General features: G+C 39.0%; 1 long non-coding RNA gene across 1 annotated transcript in view; it reads left to right on the top strand.

Moving 5' to 3' along the window:
• Window positions 1–17,545, top strand: part of LOC137097082 (uncharacterized) — a 33,735-nt gene extending 16,190 nt beyond the window's left edge. Inside the window, exons 3-4 of the long non-coding RNA XR_010909960.1 lie at window positions 15,979–16,086; window positions 17,383–17,545. This is a non-coding gene — a long non-coding RNA (uncharacterized lncRNA). The remainder of the gene's footprint in view (window positions 1–15,978; window positions 16,087–17,382) is intronic.
• Window positions 17,546–18,934: the final 1,389 nt, after the last annotated feature.

Raw genomic sequence — 18,934 nt, 5'->3', positions numbered from 1 at the left:
CAGTGTTTTCTGGTGGTTTTTGGTGACCCTTCTGACACCCCCTCACGACCTCCCCAGGGGTCCTGATTCCCAGGTTTAGAAATGCTGCCTTAAGGCCATCCAGTCCAACTCCCTTCACCAGGACAAGAAAACATTTATTTTCCAGATCACAAGACTGGGCCACAGCAGTCAGGTGATCCTGACAAAGAGCCATCCAACCATAGATATAGATAGATAGATAGATAGATAGATAGATAGATAGATAGATAGATATGATTCACACACACACACACACACACACATGTATATGACAGATATAGTATCATAGATTTGAAAGGGACCCCTAAAGAAGGACAATTATATGTTGTATATTTCAGATTAGGCAAATCAGACAATCTCTACATCAACACTGACAAAGAAACAACAAGAAATACTGTTTACACACCATCATAAAGAAATTACATGTATTAGAAACCAACACTTTCTCATTACTTTATTTTCCAGATCACCAGACTGAGCCACAGCAATGCATGGCAGGGGACAGCTATAGGTAGATAGGTAGATAGATAGATAGATAGATAGATAGATAGATAGATAGATGTCTCAATAGGGCATGGGCCATCCTAAGAAGTAAAGCAGTTGATACTTAAAGGTTGATAGATGGTGGTGTACTAATATAAATATGTAAGTATCTGCACAAACACACCTTCAAAAATCCTCACAAATGCACCTTCAAAAATAAAGTTGATTGCATGGCTGGGTAGAGTTTAATAAACCAGGCTTTCCAGAAAATTGTGTGGTAAAAGGCTGACACGTTTCCCTATTTTGCTTAACATGAGGCTAAGCAAGTCCCAAACAGTTTATCCTGTATAATTATTTGGACATCCAAGAATGGCCTCTAGTCAACTTTGAAATTTAGGATCAGTATAGGCAAACCCTGGCATATCAAATTCTTGATATGTTCGACAATGTCAAATAAGGGAAAACAAATTTCACTTGTCTTCCATTTTATGCACTTCTAGTTTAATTGCACAAGCACACATTGTCTCTGTTCTACAGAAGGTCCTTTACTCTGAGTCGAGGTCAGGAGGCCTAGAACACAGGATGCTTTTTGAGATTGCTCCAATACAATTTCTGATTGGCTCCAGGAAACCTCAAATAATCTGGAAAGTAGTTAAGAGGAAATAGGTTTCTATAAATATCCTCAAGCATGATCTATATTTTACTTTCCTTTACCCCTCATAGGAAAATGGAATGCACCTTGGGCTAATCCTCTCTTGGCCTGTGGACCCTAGAAAATTAAATCATCTCCACTGTACCTCATGTCCTAATACCAAAGAGAAAGAAATATGTGCCGATTTAATGAGCAAACTTTCCCTTTTGCTCCCTAGCCTTGCAGTTCTGTTTGAATTTATTTGTTCCAAAATGTTATAAGAGTTGGCAGTTGCAGCTATAAAAATGAATCTTGGATTCCTTACAAAGTGTGAGATGTCTGACTTAACAACAGTTTTTTCTCCCATCCTCACAGTACTCTCTTCTCTGAGCTTTTTGTTGTTTTGTTGATGGCACTGACTTGATAAATGTTGTTTATTTCTTTATCTTTTGGATTGGCACAGGTAACTCCAATTCTGAAATTCAGTGCCTGTCTGAATAGGAGATAACTGACACACAGAAATGGATGGATTGAATGATGGATAGGATGCAACAGTTCTTGAGATATTGCCTTGGGGCAAGAGTATCTGAAAATCCGTCTCTTCCCAATGTGCCTGCTGAAATTCCTCAGTGGGGGTTTTGTTGCATGTCCCACCATCTTTGAGACAAGTCCGGTCATTATGAACAACTAGGATTTCTCTGTAGCAGCTCCTTATCTGTAAAACTCTTTCCCAAGGATGGAGGCTGCCTCCATTCCTTCTGTGTTTCCAGCTGACTGCCAAGATAATGCTATTATGTTTTATAATTGGTTCTTAACATTAGCAGTAACCCAACTTTGCCACCAAAGTAGAAAGTAGAATTGGACATGGCTCTCAATAAATGTAAAAATGGCAAAGCAGCTGGTCTGGATGATCTATGGATGGAACAAATCAAGAACTTTGGTCCAAAAGCAAGGCGCTGGCTGCTGGAGCTGATGAACAACTGCACTGCATCCTGTCAGATCCCCAAAATCTGGAGGAAAGCAAGAGTCATCGCCATCTTGAAGCCAGGCAAAGACCACAATGACCCAAAAAGCTACAGACCAATCTCCCTGTTGTGCCACCTCTACAAAGTTCTGGAGATACTTATTTTGCATGGAATTATGGAAAAAATAGACCCATGTCTGATCCCACAGCAAGCTGGCTTCAGAAAAGGCAAAAGCTGCACATCGCAAGTGTTGAACCTGACTCAGCACATAGAAGATGGCTTTGAAAGGCAGCAGATCACAGGAGCTGTCTTCATAGACCTGTCAGCAGCCTATGATACTGTGTACCACCGCCTAAATGTATAATATCACAAAGGACTACCATCTCACCCGCCTCATAGGAAACCTGCAACAAAACAGGAGCTTTTTGGTTGAGTTCCAGGGCCAGAGAAGCAGATGGCGGAAACAGAAGAACGGCCTGCCTCAGGGGAGCGTGCTTGCTCCATCCATGTTCAGCATCTACACAAATGACCAGCCACTGCCAGAAGGGACAGAGAGTTTCATCTATGCTGATGATTGTGCTATTACTGCTCAAGCAGGGAGCTTTGAGATGGTAGAACAGAAGCTTTCCGAAGCTCTAGGTGCTTTTACTGCCTATTACAGGGAAAACCAGCTGATCCCCAATCCATCTAAAACACAGACATGTGCCTTTCATCTCAAGAACAGAGAAGCATCCCGAGCTCTGAAGATCACCTGGGAAGGAATCCCACTGGAGCACTGCACCGCACCCAAATACCTGGGAATCACTCTGGATCGTGCTCTTACCTACAAGAAGCACTGCCTGAACATCAAGCAAAAAGTGGGTGCCAGAAACAATATCATACGAAAGCTAACTGGCACAACCTGGGGATCACAACCAGATACAGTGAAGACATCTGCCCTTGCGCTGTGCTACTCTGCTGCTGAGTATGCATGCCCAGTGTGGAATACATCTCACCACACTAAAACAGTGGATGTGGCTCTTAATGAGCCATGCCGCATTATCATAGGGTGTCTGCGCCCTACACCACTGGAGTAATTACACTGCTTAGCCAGTATTGCACCACCTGACATCCGCCGGGAAGTAGCAGCAAATAGTGAAAGGACCAAGGCAGAGACATCTCCAGCTCATCCCCTGTTTGGGTATCAGCCAGCACGTCAACGACTTAAATCTAGAAATAGTTTTCTAAGATCTACAGAGACACTTGCCGGAACACCTCAGCAAGTGAGAGTCCAAAAGTGGAGGCTCAAACCCAGAACCTCAACCAATGGCTGATACCAAATGAGAGACTCCCCCCTGGGCACACAGAGGCCTGAGCGACTTGGAAGGCGCTGAACAGACTGCGCTCTGGCACCACGAGATACAGAGCCAACCTTCAGAAATGGGGCTACAAAGTGGAATCCTCGATATGTGAGTGTGGAGAGGAGCAAACCACTGACCACCTGCTGCAATGCAACCTGAGCCCTGCCACATGCACAATGGAGGACCTTCTTGCAGCAACACCAGAAGCACTCCAAGTGGCCAGATACTGGTCAAAGGACATTTAATCAACTACCAAACTCACAAATGTTGTATTTTGTCTGTTTGTTTGCTTTGTTCTGTTAGAAATGTAATATAATTTGACTGGTTGTCCTGACACAACAAATAAATAAATAAATAAATACATAATAAATAAACATTAGCAGTGATGACTATTTTTAACCGTTTTATCTGTTTATCATGGCAGATAAAGTGTTATAATGCCCTGGACATTAAACCTGTATCTCCATGATGGCAAAGTCATTGCTGAATATTACCCAGAATAATTTGTGAAGTCTTGTGAAGTCATTGTGGCACACATACATCTCAGCAATCCATAGAATGAATCTAATATGCCAACTCCATGTATTTATACTTACATTGTTTTCTTCCTAATCTGCAAAGCCTAAGGGCACCAGATCCTATCTCATCTTGGAAGTTAAGCAGGATCAGATCAAATTAATAGTTGGTAATAGGAATACCAAGTGCTGCAGGACGTATTTCAGAGGGCAGAAACCATCTCTGAGTATTCCCTGTGGTTTGAGGGGAGTTCTATACTGATGAATAATGCAGGACAGAACCAGCATCTGAACTGCCGGTCCCAGTCCCCATTGTGACCTGACAATAACACCCTGACAATGACTAAAAATGGTCAATTGTTAAAAAATAATTATGAAGAGATGTGGAAAAAAATTCAAAGGGACTTACAAAAGTGGGTATATTTGAGGCTATCATTATTGGGCCAGATATCTTTAGTTAAGATGAATATTCTACCAAAACTGAAGTTCCTTTTTCAAAACCTCCCAGTAATTAGAAGTCAATCGCTTTTTTTAAAATGGAAGAAAGAGATACTGAAATTCATATGGGCCGGAGGAAGACCAAGGATAAAATATGACAACCTGGTTGATAAGAAATCTAGAGGTGGTTTAGGTCTCCCGGACTTTAAGGCTTATCACGACACATGTGCACTGATGTGGATTAAAGATTGGATACTACTGAATAAAGAAGATTTTTTAAATTTAGAAGGGAACGATTTAAGAGTAGGCTGGCATGCCTACTTGTGGTATGAGAGGGAATCGAAAGAAAAGAATTTTGGTAATCATTTTGTCAGAGTATCTCTATTGAGAGTCTGGCAAAAATATAAAAGACATCTCTCCTGCAAAACACCTTTATGGGTCTCCCCGATGGAAGCGCATCAGCAAAGACTTTTGGGCTGGCGGAAGTGGCCAACCTATAGAGACTTGTTAAATAAGAGTACAAATAATATTAAAACGTATGAGGAATTAAAACAGAACTTTACAAATATTACATGGTTACACTATATGCAAATTAAAGATTATTATAACCAAAATAAAAAATTAGGCTTCAACTGGGAAGATGTGATTTGGGATAAGATATTAAAAATAGAAAAGAAACCAATTTCCAATATCTATAATATATTACTTAATTGGCTGACCGAAAAAGAACAGGTTAAAGATTGTATGATAAAATGGGCCCAAAATTTAAGAAGACCAATCCAAATGAAAGAATGGGAACAAATGTGGAACAAAAAATTAAAATATACTTATGCAACAGATTTAAAAGAAAACTGGATAAAAATGTTCCACAGATGGTATACCACACCTAAACAATTGGCTAAAATGTATAAATCGGTCTTGGACAAGTGCTGGAAATGTAAGGATCAACTTGGATCCTTTTACCACATGTGGTGGACATGTAAGGTAGCAATTAAATACTGGACAAAGATACATGAAGAAACGCAAAAGATTCTTTTAAAAAGTTTTATGAAAAAAACAGAATATTATCTATTAGAATTTACAGACTTGGACTTACAATTAAATGGACAAGAAGATCAACTTTTTACATATATTATGTCAGGGTTCAGACACTCCAGTCTGGCGCAGCAAGCGTGTAGTTTCAAAAATAAACAAACGCAGGCAGCATTCTTCTAAGTTAGCTTTACTTAAAGCGTCTATACACATAGAGACTACATGGTGGAACTACAAGATGGCGACGAACACAGCACAAGACATACAGGCAAGAAAACATAAACATCCTGTTCTTCAAGCTGGGTAACTCCCTTTTTCTTCCCTGGGCAAAGGAATTTTTGTTATCTCTGTCTCAAGGTTCTTTCTCTCTCTGCCTCTTAATAACAATTCTAACACTCAGCTGAATCCATCTTTGAAATGCAAACTAATACATTGTAATACATTATAATACTAATACAAACACATTGAAAACACACATACATATAAAATAACTATAACCACTCTGACAATTCCCCCTCTTTTTCAATGTGTTACAATTCATCTATTACATACATCCATGTGGTTTGCATAATAGTAACTTCTTGACTCTTGACTCTAAACTTCAATATTCACTTATTCTTTACTCTTTAACCTTACTCTTCATTCTTACACATTTGTCTACTATTTTAACTTCTATAATAACTTCATCATACATTTGCTTCTCTTAACTTCTCTTAGCAATCTGATAACATTTCTATTACATCTTAAACACATATAATTCTTCTTCCATATTACTCTGTTTGCTTCATTATAACTTTTCTACACACAGTAACTTCTTTTCATTACATAACACATTTCTGCAAACTTATAATGTCTTAGTACATACAATCATGTCTCCATACAATTCTGCATTTCTTTTACATATCAACTCTATATCATTACTGCTCTTCATTTCATAATGTCTCTTTGTGATTCTATAATCTCTTCAATACACACAATTACTCTTCTTTATTACTTCTTATTGCATATCATTCTTACATTTCTTCTTAAAGTACATCATAGCTACTTAATACATCATATCTTCAATATGACTACTATTCTTCGTTACCTCAATGCTTTAATAACCATTACCTTTAATAATCATTTCATAATAATTGTAACCTTTTACACTCTATAACTTTACACCACATGATATGACTTCTTAGTTTCAATACATGAATGCAACAATACAGGGGAAATAAATGCATCATAAAAAAACTTAGCAATACACATAGTGAAACTACAAAGAACACAAAACACATTGCATTTTTGCAAAGGCAACTACACTTTTTTTTAGTTGAACACAGTTTCAAACATCTTGCATTATTACATTTTTGACAATCTAAACCAATTCATAACAAACTCATTTCATTTCAAAACATTCCGGTACTTGCTGGTTCTAGAAATCACTATCATCCCAGCTATAATCTTTCCCTACTGCAACTGTATCTACGCCCCCAGTGGCTGAATTATGGTACTGCATGTATTTCACTGCATCTCTCTCATTCATGACACTAACTTGCTTTGTAACTATTGGCTCTTCAGGTTCCTGTTTAACTTGCAAGCTCTTTCTTTCAGGTGTTTTAGTCATTTCTCCTCTACTTTTTGGTGATTCTGCTTCTGACTTGTATGTGGCTTCTCTTTCCTTTGAATGTGTACCTCTTTCTGCCAACTCCTGCACCTTCTGCATCACTTCTGTATATTGCTTAGCTATTTTTTCACTCTTTGTCTGTGTGTGTGTTCCTGACTCATGTCTCTTTTTCCCTTCTGTGCCTGTGGCAACACTCCTTTCCTTTCTACGTGTATCTGGCTCAATCTCGACCTCTTGTTTCTGCTTCTGCTCAACCTCTACATCTGGTGCAACTCTCTTCTCCTCTCTCTTTGTGGGTAAACCATGTAAATTCTCTTTGTTAATGTGTATGTCTTCCCAGTCTCTCAATCTTTGAAAATATGCCACTCTAGCTAACTTGACTGTTTGTGGTGAACTCAAAAATTTTAGATAATTCTTATAATAGCCTATGAAAAACATCTCACGATAACGGTTGCGTTTGTTTCTCTCATTCACAGATAATAACACATTTGCACAGTGTCCAAAGATTCTCATGTGTTTGAAACTTGGTGCATAGCCATACAACTTACGAAAAGGAATATCATCCAACACCTGATCCCACAAACGATTCATTATATAATTAGCTGTGTGAATTGCTTCTGGCCAGTAAACATTCTCAATCTTCGAGTCTTTGAAAATACATGTTTTCATTTCATTTATATACTCCATTCTTTTTTCTGCAATTCCTTCCTCATTCTTAAACTGACTCATTTCAATGACTTCAATTCCTTCTGACTTCACAAACTGTTTTAACTCATCTTTACACACTTCAGCTCCTTTATCAATATACAGCGTCTCCAGTTGTACATCGAAAACATTCTCAACCATTTTTAACCAATTTCCGAGCTTCTCAGTGGCTTCTGACAAATCTTTCAAGAAATATACAAAAGAAAATTTAGATAATCTCTCCACTATCAACATAGTAAATCTAGAATTTCCACCACTTTGTTGGTAAGGTCCTGCAATACTAATGTGTCCTATTTGGAAAAGTCTCTCAGCTCTAATCTTGGATTTCTTGTAACACTTAATTGGTTGCCTTTTTACCTCACTGCAGATTGCACATTTTAAATCAAAATAACATTTTTCAAACTCATATTCTGGACACAAATTTAAAGTTTTCTTCAAGACTTCCATATCAGCATGCCCCATAATTCTATGAAGTAAATGTATGCACCTGTCATGTTGAATCTCATTTTTAACACATTGCACTTGTACATTCTCATTGTTCTCTGTCTGATTCAATTTCTCAAACATTAAGTACATTTTATCTTTCTTCACACCCTTGGCAATCAAGACACCCTTGGGGTCAAAAATATAACAATAAATTCCCTTGAACTTTACTTGATAATTATGTTCAGTCAAAGTTGCTACACTTAACAGATTAGTTCTCATTTCTGGTACATACAATACTTTCTCCCAACAAACATTAAGACAAGGGATATAACAAGTACCAAACTTTTCAAACATGAGATAAGACCCATCAGCCATTGTTACCATACTCCCCTGGGTATATTGGGTGTAATTAAAGTTACGTAGAGAATTCGAAATATGATGTGTCGCACCCGAATCCAAAACCCATCTGTCTTTTTTGATGCCATCCAGTTCTCCTACAGCGGCAACCATGATCCTCGCTTCTTCGGCTTGATTTGAGCTATTTCTCCCATAATAGCCCCCTCTGTTTCCGCAGCTTTTCTTCACTCTAACTCCAGGGACACGGCCCCCTCTGGACTGGTACCTTCTCTTCACACAATTCCGAGCATAATGTCCAATTTTATTGCAGTTGAAACACCTCCGGCCAGCCTGGGCAAATTCTTTGGAAAGTTCCGCTTCTCTGGCTGCAGCTGACACCACACAGGAATTTATCTTTCTGCTGCTGTTTCTCTGTTCATCTTCACAGTAACTGGTCTCGGCTCCATATCTCTCACAGGCCGTTCCACTGAGTTGAAACTTCCTCTCTTTGCAATCTCTTTTATAATGTCCTCGTCTGTTGCAAAAATAACACCGATGACGGTCTGCACATCTCACCGACGATTCATCACATCCATCACTCCGCCCGTCATTCTCATAAGTTAGTCGGATCTTTGAAAAAACCATTTTGTAACCTCCGGAATCCCGGATTTAATCCCAGCTGTAAGAAAAACAGCTTCTGGCAGTTTTATGGCTTGGCTTGGCAGATTCCAACATCAATCACCTTCTTAATCACTCAATTGGCCCAGCGCGCCCCGCTGCGTATCTTCTTCCAAAACTCAGCCGCGTTACTCACCGCAGGGCTGCAATCTTTGTCATCAACTCACACTGAATAGCCACGGCAAAATTCTCTCCTTTTGCTCCGTCAGGCTGTTTCAGTTCCCATGCTCCGTCAGCCTCTTCTGTCAACTGGGTTGCAATTCAGGGCTCCGGCAGCATGCTTACAGGTCTGCTCCTTGGTACTCTTATCATCCATAAATCTGGTCATCTGGGCCCATAACCAATGTCAGGGTTCAGACACTCCAGTCTGGCGCAGCAAGCGTGTAGTTTCAAAAATAAACAAACGCAGGCAGCATTCTTCTAAGTTAGCTTTACTTAAAGCGTCTATACACATAGAGACTACATGGTGGAACTACAAGATGGCGACGAACACAGCACAAGACATACAGGCAAGAAAACATAAACATCCTGTTCTTCAAGCTGGGTAACTCCCTTTTTCTTCCCTGGGCAAAGGAATTTTTGTTATCTCTGTCTCAAGGTTCTTTCTCTCTCTGCCTCTTAATAACAATTCTAACACTCAGCTGAATCCATCTTTGAAATGCAAACTAATACATTGTAATACATTATAATACTAATACTAACACATTGAAAACACACATACATATAAAATAACTATAACCACTCTGACATATTACGGCAGCCGCTAGGATTGTTTTTGCAAGGGAATGGAAAAGTGGATAGGGAAAATTACAGAAATAAAGGATATGGATGAACTGACTTTTTTGTTGAAGAAAAACTTGGGAAATATTTTAAATAGGACAAATTGGGATCCTCTCGATGACTATCTAGAAAATCAGCAAAAATAAAAAAACACGAGGAACAATTTTTTGAAGTATAAATTTTTTATGAGAGAAAGACAATATCCAAGAAGATGGAATGGAAGTCAATTTTTGTTTATTTTTATTTTTATTTTTTATTTTTTTGTTCTTTTTTATCTTTTTTGATCTGTAGTATTTTCTTTATATGTTTTCACATGTCTCTTTTCTCTCTTCTTTTCTTTCACCTTTATTGTTCTCACTCTTTTGTTGTACTATAGAAAATATAATAAAATTATTAAAAAAAAATAACACTCTGTCAATGACATCCTGACCATTTTAGCATTGGAAGGGCATCCCTATTGCCCAACTATACCACACCCAGTTCAGCATAGCTACACAGGGACACAATTGCCAATGGATCTCTCTTCATTGCTGGCAACTACAGCAGTGACAGGATGACCTACCTCATGGTCAGCAGTCCTCCTTCCTCCTTCCTTGTCATGTGCCTGGCAAAAGAGTCTGGGAGGAGCATGGAGAATAATAATAATTACTCCCCAAAGGGACTCAGGGTGGCTTACAATAGGGACCAAGTCCCATAATAACAAAGTTAAACAATTTTTTTTTAAAAAAATAAAAATGCAGGTCAACATATAATAAGCTGATTAAACAATTAAAACAATAAAATATTTAGAAAACAGAATAATATGAATCAATCTCAATACCCAAAAACCAGGGCAACAGCGGGAAATCAAAATTAGAGATGGTGGGGGCTGGCCTTGAGCTTGTGCAAAATAGATTGTATGGCCAGAGCTGGGGGGTTCAATCTGACAGTTTATTGGGTTTGGATAATCGTAGGCAACATCCTAATCATTTGCAAATACACATTAGAATATCCATGTTTTAAGGTCCCTATGGAAGACAGATACATTTTGTGCTAGCCTAATCTCCCTAGGAAGAGAGTTCCAGAGCGGGGGGGGGGGGCACCTACCAAGAAAGCCCTCTCCTTCAGCCACACCAACTGTGCTTGTGACTTTTGCCAGAGTTAGAGAAGAGCCTCCCCAGAAGATCTTAAGATCTGCGTTGGTTCATGGGGAAAATGTGGTCATAAAGATAGGCAGGACCCAAACCATTTAGTGGTTTATAGGTATTGATGTGCACTTTGAATTGGGCCCAGACCCTTCAAAATTTCAGAAACTGAATTGAATAAATGGCAGCAATTAACAAATAATTTTTTTAACAACGGGAAAAAGAATAGAATAAATAAATGCTACTGGTACAAACTACAGAAAGAAGGACTAGGACTACCCAAAATCAAAAGTTATTATGAGGCGAACCAATTGAGATATGTGGTGGAAGGGATGCTAAATAAAGCTGACACAGACTGGATGGAAATAAATAATAAAGATATAGAAATGAGATTAGAAAAAAAATATTTTTAAGGAATACTCAAAAAAGGAAATTAATCAAATGGGAAATGTACCATTGGAAAATATACTAACAATATGGAACAAATATAAGAAAAACCTAATCAAAGGGAATTCCAAAATAATGCCAGTTATAATGGAGGGGGAATTTCCTAAAAACCTGAAAAATGTGATGGATAATGAGTTGAAAAAGAAGAAATTAGACAAAATTGGAAGTTGGATGGAACAAATAAAGGAGAAGAGCACCATTAAGGAAATCCTAGGTGAATTAAATATATCATGGCTCCATTGGTCCAACTGGACCAATGGTTCAAAAATTGGAAAGGAAAGAGCTCAGGGGAAAGAGAACCAATGAAATTTTAAAATTTCATTGAAGAAAACTACTATAAGATGTACCTGACCCCGACAAAGATACATAATATGGATAAGAGTTGCTCAGAAAAATGTTGGAGGGGTTGCCAAGAAAGGGGTACGTATATCCACATGTGGTGGCAATGCAAATATGTACAGAGTTTCTGGGGAAAAGTTATAGTAGAAATAGAAAGTATTATGAAGAAAAAAATTAATAGAAATCCAGCGACTATACTGTTATCTATTTACAATACAGATGAATGGAAGGAAAATGAAAAGAATCTGATAACAATATTGTTAACGGCTGCAAGGCTACTAATAGCAAAATATTGGAAAGGAGAGGTGGAAATTAAGATAGAAGAATGGTACAAGGAAATTTGGAAATTAGCAATAAATGACAAATTAACATGTAATTTAAAGGTTAAAAAAGGCCTAAGGAAGAATAATGATTTTGAAAATATATGGAAAATATTTATTGAGGAAACATTAAGGAAAGAAGATGGGAATCAACCCCCACCAGAAGAAATGAGGTTCTGGTGGGAGTATAAAGAAAAAAAGAACTCTGGAGATGGGGAGCACAAGGGGTAGCACAACTGGGGAAAGGAAAAGAAGTAATTATATGAATTATAGATATTGTTTTTGTAATGAAATGAATATAAATGCAATAAAATTATTAGGTATTAAGGAAAAAGAGAGGAGAACAAGTTGAATTGCTGTAAAGAATCTGGCTTAAAGAAAAGAATGAAGTAGTTTTTGTTAAGACTTATACATCTTTATTTCCTACTTTTCTTTCACTATATTGTTCCACCTCTTTTTATGTATATAGCATTTTGTTTGTGGTTAATAAAAAAACCTAATTAATGAAAAAAAAAAGAATTGGGCCCAGAAATGTATTGGCAGCCAGTGGAGCTGCTTCAGTAGAGACATCGTTCGCCCCTGTAACTTGCTCCAGTTAACAACCTGGTTGCCGAACTTTGCACAAGTTGCAGTTTCTGAGCCGTCTTCAAAGGCAGCCCCATGTAGAGGGCACTGCATAATCCAATATAGATGTAACCAAGGCGTAGACCACTATAGCCAAGTCAGGCTTCTCAAGGTACGGTCACGGTTGGCGCACAAGTTTTAACTGTGCAAAGGCCCTCCTGGCCACCAGTGACACCTGAACATCAAGTGTCTAGGAGGAACCCCAGACCATGGATCAGTGTCTTCAGGGGGAGTGTAACCCCATTGAGCACTGGTTGCTACCCCATAGAATCATAAAATCCTTGAGTTGGAAGAGACCTCGTGGGCCATCCAGTTCAACCCCTTGCCAAGAAGCATATCCCAATCGACCCCATGACTGACCAGGAGGACCTCTGTCTTTTCTGGATTAAGCTTCAGCTTGTTAGTCCTCATCCAGGCCATCACTGTGGCCAGGCACTGGTCCATGATCCGGGGGGCTTCCTTGAAGTTAGGTGGAAAGGAGTAATAGAGTTGAGATGGCACTGGACCCCAAAACTCTGGATGACCTCATCCCGTGGCTTCCTGTAGATGTTGAACATGGGGGATAGAATGGGACCTTACAGGACCCCCATAGGACAATGGCCAGGGGTCCAAGCAGGTGTCCCTCAGCTTCAATAACTGGGTTTGATCCTCCAGGCGGGAGCAAAGTCACTGCAAAGCAGTGCCACCAAGACCCATTCCGGAGAGCCAACCCAGAAGGATACCATGGTCGATGGTATCAAAAGCCACTGAGAGAACCAACAAGGACACACTCCTCCTGTCTAGTTCTCTGCAGAGGTCATCCACCAAGACAACCAAAAGCCATCTCCATACCATATCCAGGCCTGAAACCATATTGCAATGGGTCTAGATAATCAGTTTCATCCAAGAATCCCTGGAACAGAAAAGCCACCACTAACTTTAGAACCTTGGCCAAAAATGAGACATTAGAAATTGGCTAGTAGTTGTTAAAAACTGAGGAATCAAGGGACACTTTTTTCAGGACTGGTCTTACAATTGTCTGTTTTAAGCTTGCTGGTAATTGTCCCTGATCCAATAATCCTCATAAACCACTTGGCTAATCCCCCACTGGCAAGTTTGATAAGCCAAGAAGGGCACATGTGGTCACTCTGGCTGCTCTGATGATCTTGTCGACATCCTCAGGCTGAACAAGTTGGAATGAGTCTATCCAAACCAGACTTATAGATGCTCCTGTTATTTATTTATTTACTACGCTTATATACCGCCCCTCTTAGCCCAAGGGGGACTCGGAGCGGTTAATAATAGGCAACAATTCGATGCCACAACAGTTACAACAATTAAAGCAATCATAAATACCATTAAAGCACTAACAACAATAAAAAAATATAAAAAACATACACATAGAATCATAGAGTTGGAAGAGAACTGAACAATGATTGGATATGGAGATGCTTTGACAATGTTTTTAATGCTTTTTTAATACAAAAAAGGAGATTCCATCTGAACATTAGGAAGAACTTGAGAGCCGTTCAGCAGTGGAACTCTCTGCCCTGGAGTGTGGTGGAGGCTCCTTCTTTGGAAGCTTTTAAAAAGATGCTGGATGGCCATCTGTCAGGGGTGCTTTGAATGCAATATTCCTGCTTCTAGGCAGGGGGTTGGACTGGATGGGCCAACTGGCAACAAAGCTGATCTGTGATGGCAACTAGCACAGTCTCCATCCCGTGCCCACTACGGAAGCTGGACTGGAAGGGAATAAGTCCGGCCGTGTCATTTAGGAACTGCTGCACCTTGCCCAGAAATGGAAGGTTCGAGACTGGGCAGTAGCTAGAGGGAACTGAACGATCTAAGTCTGGTTTCTTCAGCAGCGGTGAAACCATAGCCTCTTTTAAACCCTCTGGAAAAATTCCTTGCTCAAGGGAGCTATTTATTATATTCAACAGAGGTTCACGTAATCCCTCCAGGCAAGATTTTACTAGCCAGGAGGGACACGGATTGAGGGAGCAGGTGGCCTAGCTGCAGTCATGATCCTATCGACGACTTCTGCATCCATCGGGGTAAACTGGTCGAGGATGGGCCCAACGAGTGGCCACGGAGTCTCAAGTTCACTTACTGTATCAATCGTGGCAGGGAGATCCCGGCGGAGAATCGAGATCTTGTCTGCAAAACAGCTCTGAAAAACTTCAGCAGAAGGTGCCAGATCATTATTGTTTGGGACGGTAGGGGAAGCTGATCTCGATTCCTCGTCACGGAGTTCCTGCCACACGACCTTTAGCCGTCTCTTCTCCTGTTTCATCTTGCGGAGCTCCTCGGTAAACCAAGGAGACCAATTTTTGCGGGGTCGGAGAGGACGTCTAGGGGCGATCTCATCGAGTGCCTTGGACAATTTGATGTTCCATATATCCACTTGCACCTCCAGTGAGTTGCTGACAGGTTCCATAGCCTTCAGAGCATTCAGGAACCTGGCCGGCTCCATAAGTCTCTTCGGGCGGACCCAAATAGGTTCAGCGCCCAGACTGGATGAGGTGGTATGCTCTATACGGATTCCTAGCGCACAGTGGTCCAACCGTGGAACCTCCAGAACGGAGGTTAGGGTCACTTGGATTCCTCATCTTTCTTCCTTCCAATCATTTTCGTTGATTTTAGTTCCTTCATAAATCCTGCTTCCCAATTTTTGTCCCATCTTATTTTCTCCATTCTTTGCTTTTTTCTTTTGTCTCTATTTCTTCTCGGTCTTTTGTTCTCAGATTTTCCTCTTAATCTTCATTTTTAACATTTTCTGCCTATTAAGCAGTTCCATCCCAAGGAGCCCCCGGTGGTGCAGTGGGTTAAACCCTTGTGCCGGCAGGACTGAAGACCGACAGGTATCAGGTTCGAATCCAGGAGAGGCAAATGAGCTCCCTCTATCAGCTCCAGCTCCTCATGCGGGGACATGAGAAAAGCCTCCCACAAGGATGATAAAACATCATATCATCCGGGCGTCCCCTGGGCAACATCCTTGCAGACGGCCAATTCTCTCACACCAGAAGTAACTTGCAGTTTCTCATGTCGCTCCTGACATGACAAAAAAAGTTCCATCCTTTCACTTCTGACTCTTGCTTCCTCTCTTTCTTTTTGTCTCATTTTTACACATGATAATGAGGGGATTCTGACATTTTTTTAATGGAATCAAAATTTGATTTTTCCCTCCAGTAAATCATGATGAAGCCACGAGCATAAGAAGATCTAGCAATGTTATTTAAAAGAAGAGCCTGAGTTGCATCATAAAAGAGTGTGACCTTCTGGGAAACCAAAGACAAGGTATAAGATGTTGAACCTATGCATGAACAATGGCAAGTTCATATTTGGCTGAACTGAAAGCAGTGGTGGAAGCAGAGCCTAAGGAAGTGGTTTTCCACACGAGGCTAGCAGTAATGCAATATTTTGTTTTGAGCATCTTCTAATGCTGTTTCCCCACACTGAAATGCACATTCAAGTGTAACCAGGAAATGCTCCATAAATTTTGTCTAAAAATATCCGAAACGGGCTTGGGATTTATTTATTTTTATTTATTGTTATACTCCAAATTCTCAGAATCTGTTATACCACAAGCCCAGTGCAAGTGGCATGTTCTGGGAATTTTAGTCAAATGAAGTAACTTCAAAGCACTGTTCCACCTACAATTCTCATGTCACACATTGTCTTCAAACACAGATATCAGTGTAAAATAGGTGTTCAAGTCTGAAGGGTTATTGTACATCAAAGATAATGCTCTATAGTGTTTGGGTCAAGGCTATTTGAAAAGTTATAATCCTATATGATCTTGCTCAGGCTCTGAAATTATAAGAAGACTTTCTCTTGGTCTTATTTGCTTCACAGACATGTTTGATGAGGTCATTGAAGAGAGCCTTTTCTCTTGGTGGTCCAAGATTATAGAACTGCATCCCACAGGAGACTAGGGGTGTATCTACAATACATAATTAATGGCACCAATTTAACTACATAGTTCAAGGCTATGGAATTCTAGAATTTGTAGTTTAGTGAGACATCAGCACACTTTGGTAAAGAAAACTAAAGATCTTGTAAAAATACAACACCAGTAATTCCTTAGCAGTGAACCATGGCAGTTAAAGTAATGTCAGACTGCATTCATTCTATAGTATAGATGCACCCACTCTCCCCTTTTTCTGCTCTCAGGAGACAAAAATATTTTTATTCAAGTATGCTTTCAGTCATATGGAAAAGATTTTTTGTGGTGCATGTGTGGTACTTTCCCCTCATGTATTTTACTGCTTTCACACTGTTTTATTTCAGTGTTATTCTTAATGTGACATTGCATTCAATTCCTTTAAACTGTTACTCAATATCATGTTTGAGTTTCATTTATGTTATCTTTTATTTTGTGTTGCAACCTATATGGGATATATATGTTGAAATGAAAGGATGAATAGCTACCATTTAAAATAAATGTGACTTGTGTATATTCCTGTGATGATTTTTCTTTATTCCTATATAATTGCTCATTGTCCTATTGCTTATTTATTCTCTGAACTTTTTCAGTGTAATTAATCTTCTACTTTGGTAATTGGAGATATTTTCTTTCATCATGATTCACAGATTGCAGTCCTACACATTCATCCTCTGAAGTACATCAAAAGCAAATTTACCAACATGTAAACCTGTTTAGGATGAAATGCACAGGTATTAGCAGTCTTTTTCTATACTGTTTAATCTTTTCCAAAAATTGTTTGAAAAATAAATGTGACATTTATTGAGTGTGGCTCAGAGTGTGATTACAATAGAATCACAGCTATGGCATTACTGTTAATTCATAATGTTAATTTGTTGATGTTACTTGGTGTATAATAGGAATTAATTAATTTCATTAACAGTTAGTGACATTTTTCTTTCACATTTTAAAATGTTAATTAAAATTACTAAAAATATCCAGCATCCACCTTCCAAAATTATTCCCTGAAATAATGACTTATACTAATGTAATTTTTTTTAGAGATTGTTGATGTTAAACATGAATAAAATAATTACTTTTAAATTAGTTGTCAAAATTACAATGAATTATGGGCAACAAATTAATTTTTAATTAATTCATTTCAGGTTTTGGGCTCTATCCCAGATTTTTTGGGTGAGGTTAAAGAAGCTTTATTGAGGAGGTTCACTGGTGCTATTTCAATCTATTTAAAAGACAATCTATGCAATTGCTAGAAATCTGTAGCTACATCCCCTTCTCACCTTTCCATCTGTCATACTTTTGTTGCTTTCATTTTCCATGAAACGTTCTCATTAGTTAAATGAAAGATAAAAGCATAGCACCGTTTCTATTGGAAAGCAAAAGAAAGCATTGCACTGTGCTTTCATACCTTTTAAGGCAAAAACAAAGGGTGGATCCAGACAAGCCTTTATCCCAGGAGAATCTGAATTTTTTAAAAAGCGGATTTTCCTGGGGCTGTCTACACCCACCCTGGTGAACTATGGGAATACTGTCTGCACTGCAGTATTCTGCAGTCCAGAACCAGAAATAGTGGATTTATCCTGCGCCTTTCAAGAAGGCACGGAATAAACCCATTATCTAATAATTCACTACAAACCAGGGTTTGTCTGGTTTGTAGCAAATTAATTTGGTACTGTCCAGAACGTTGTCTGGACAGCCCTCCTTTATTGCAGTAGATACCGCAATAAAGGTACTGTCTGGATGGGCCCTGAGATATCTCAATGTCAGGTTACAGCAAAATACTTTAAAGGATATATGTGCATAACACAATTACCATGTACCCGAAGTGAAAGAAACCATGCCAATTTAATTTTCTCATATTTTAAAAAGCGAATTCCACACTATTATTTAAGCAGTTTATTGCATCTGCAAGGAAAAGAGAGTGTTATTTCTTTAGACTAAAGAAAAGGAACACAGTGCCTTTTTGTTTAGAATGTTCCAAATCGTTTACTTCACATTACTTGCTGTACCTGCAATAAAAGAAAAGAGAATGCAAATTTAATACATGTTTGTAAAAGTGGGGCCTGTTTATCTCTGACAAGTTAAAATGAAAATATATTCAGATATCAATAGGAGAAAATTGATATATTAACTTTGTTTGTAAATAAGGGAGTGCATATAGAAGATGTATGACTTGGATGCTTTTATTAGCAGAGCCTT

Source organism: Anolis sagrei, chromosome 5 (genome assembly GCF_037176765.1).
Source record: "Anolis sagrei isolate rAnoSag1 chromosome 5, rAnoSag1.mat, whole genome shotgun sequence".
NCBI lineage: Eukaryota > Metazoa > Chordata > Lepidosauria > Squamata > Dactyloidae > Anolis > Anolis sagrei.
Note: the sequence above shows the minus strand (reverse complement) of the source record. Positions and strands in the feature narration are given on the sequence as shown.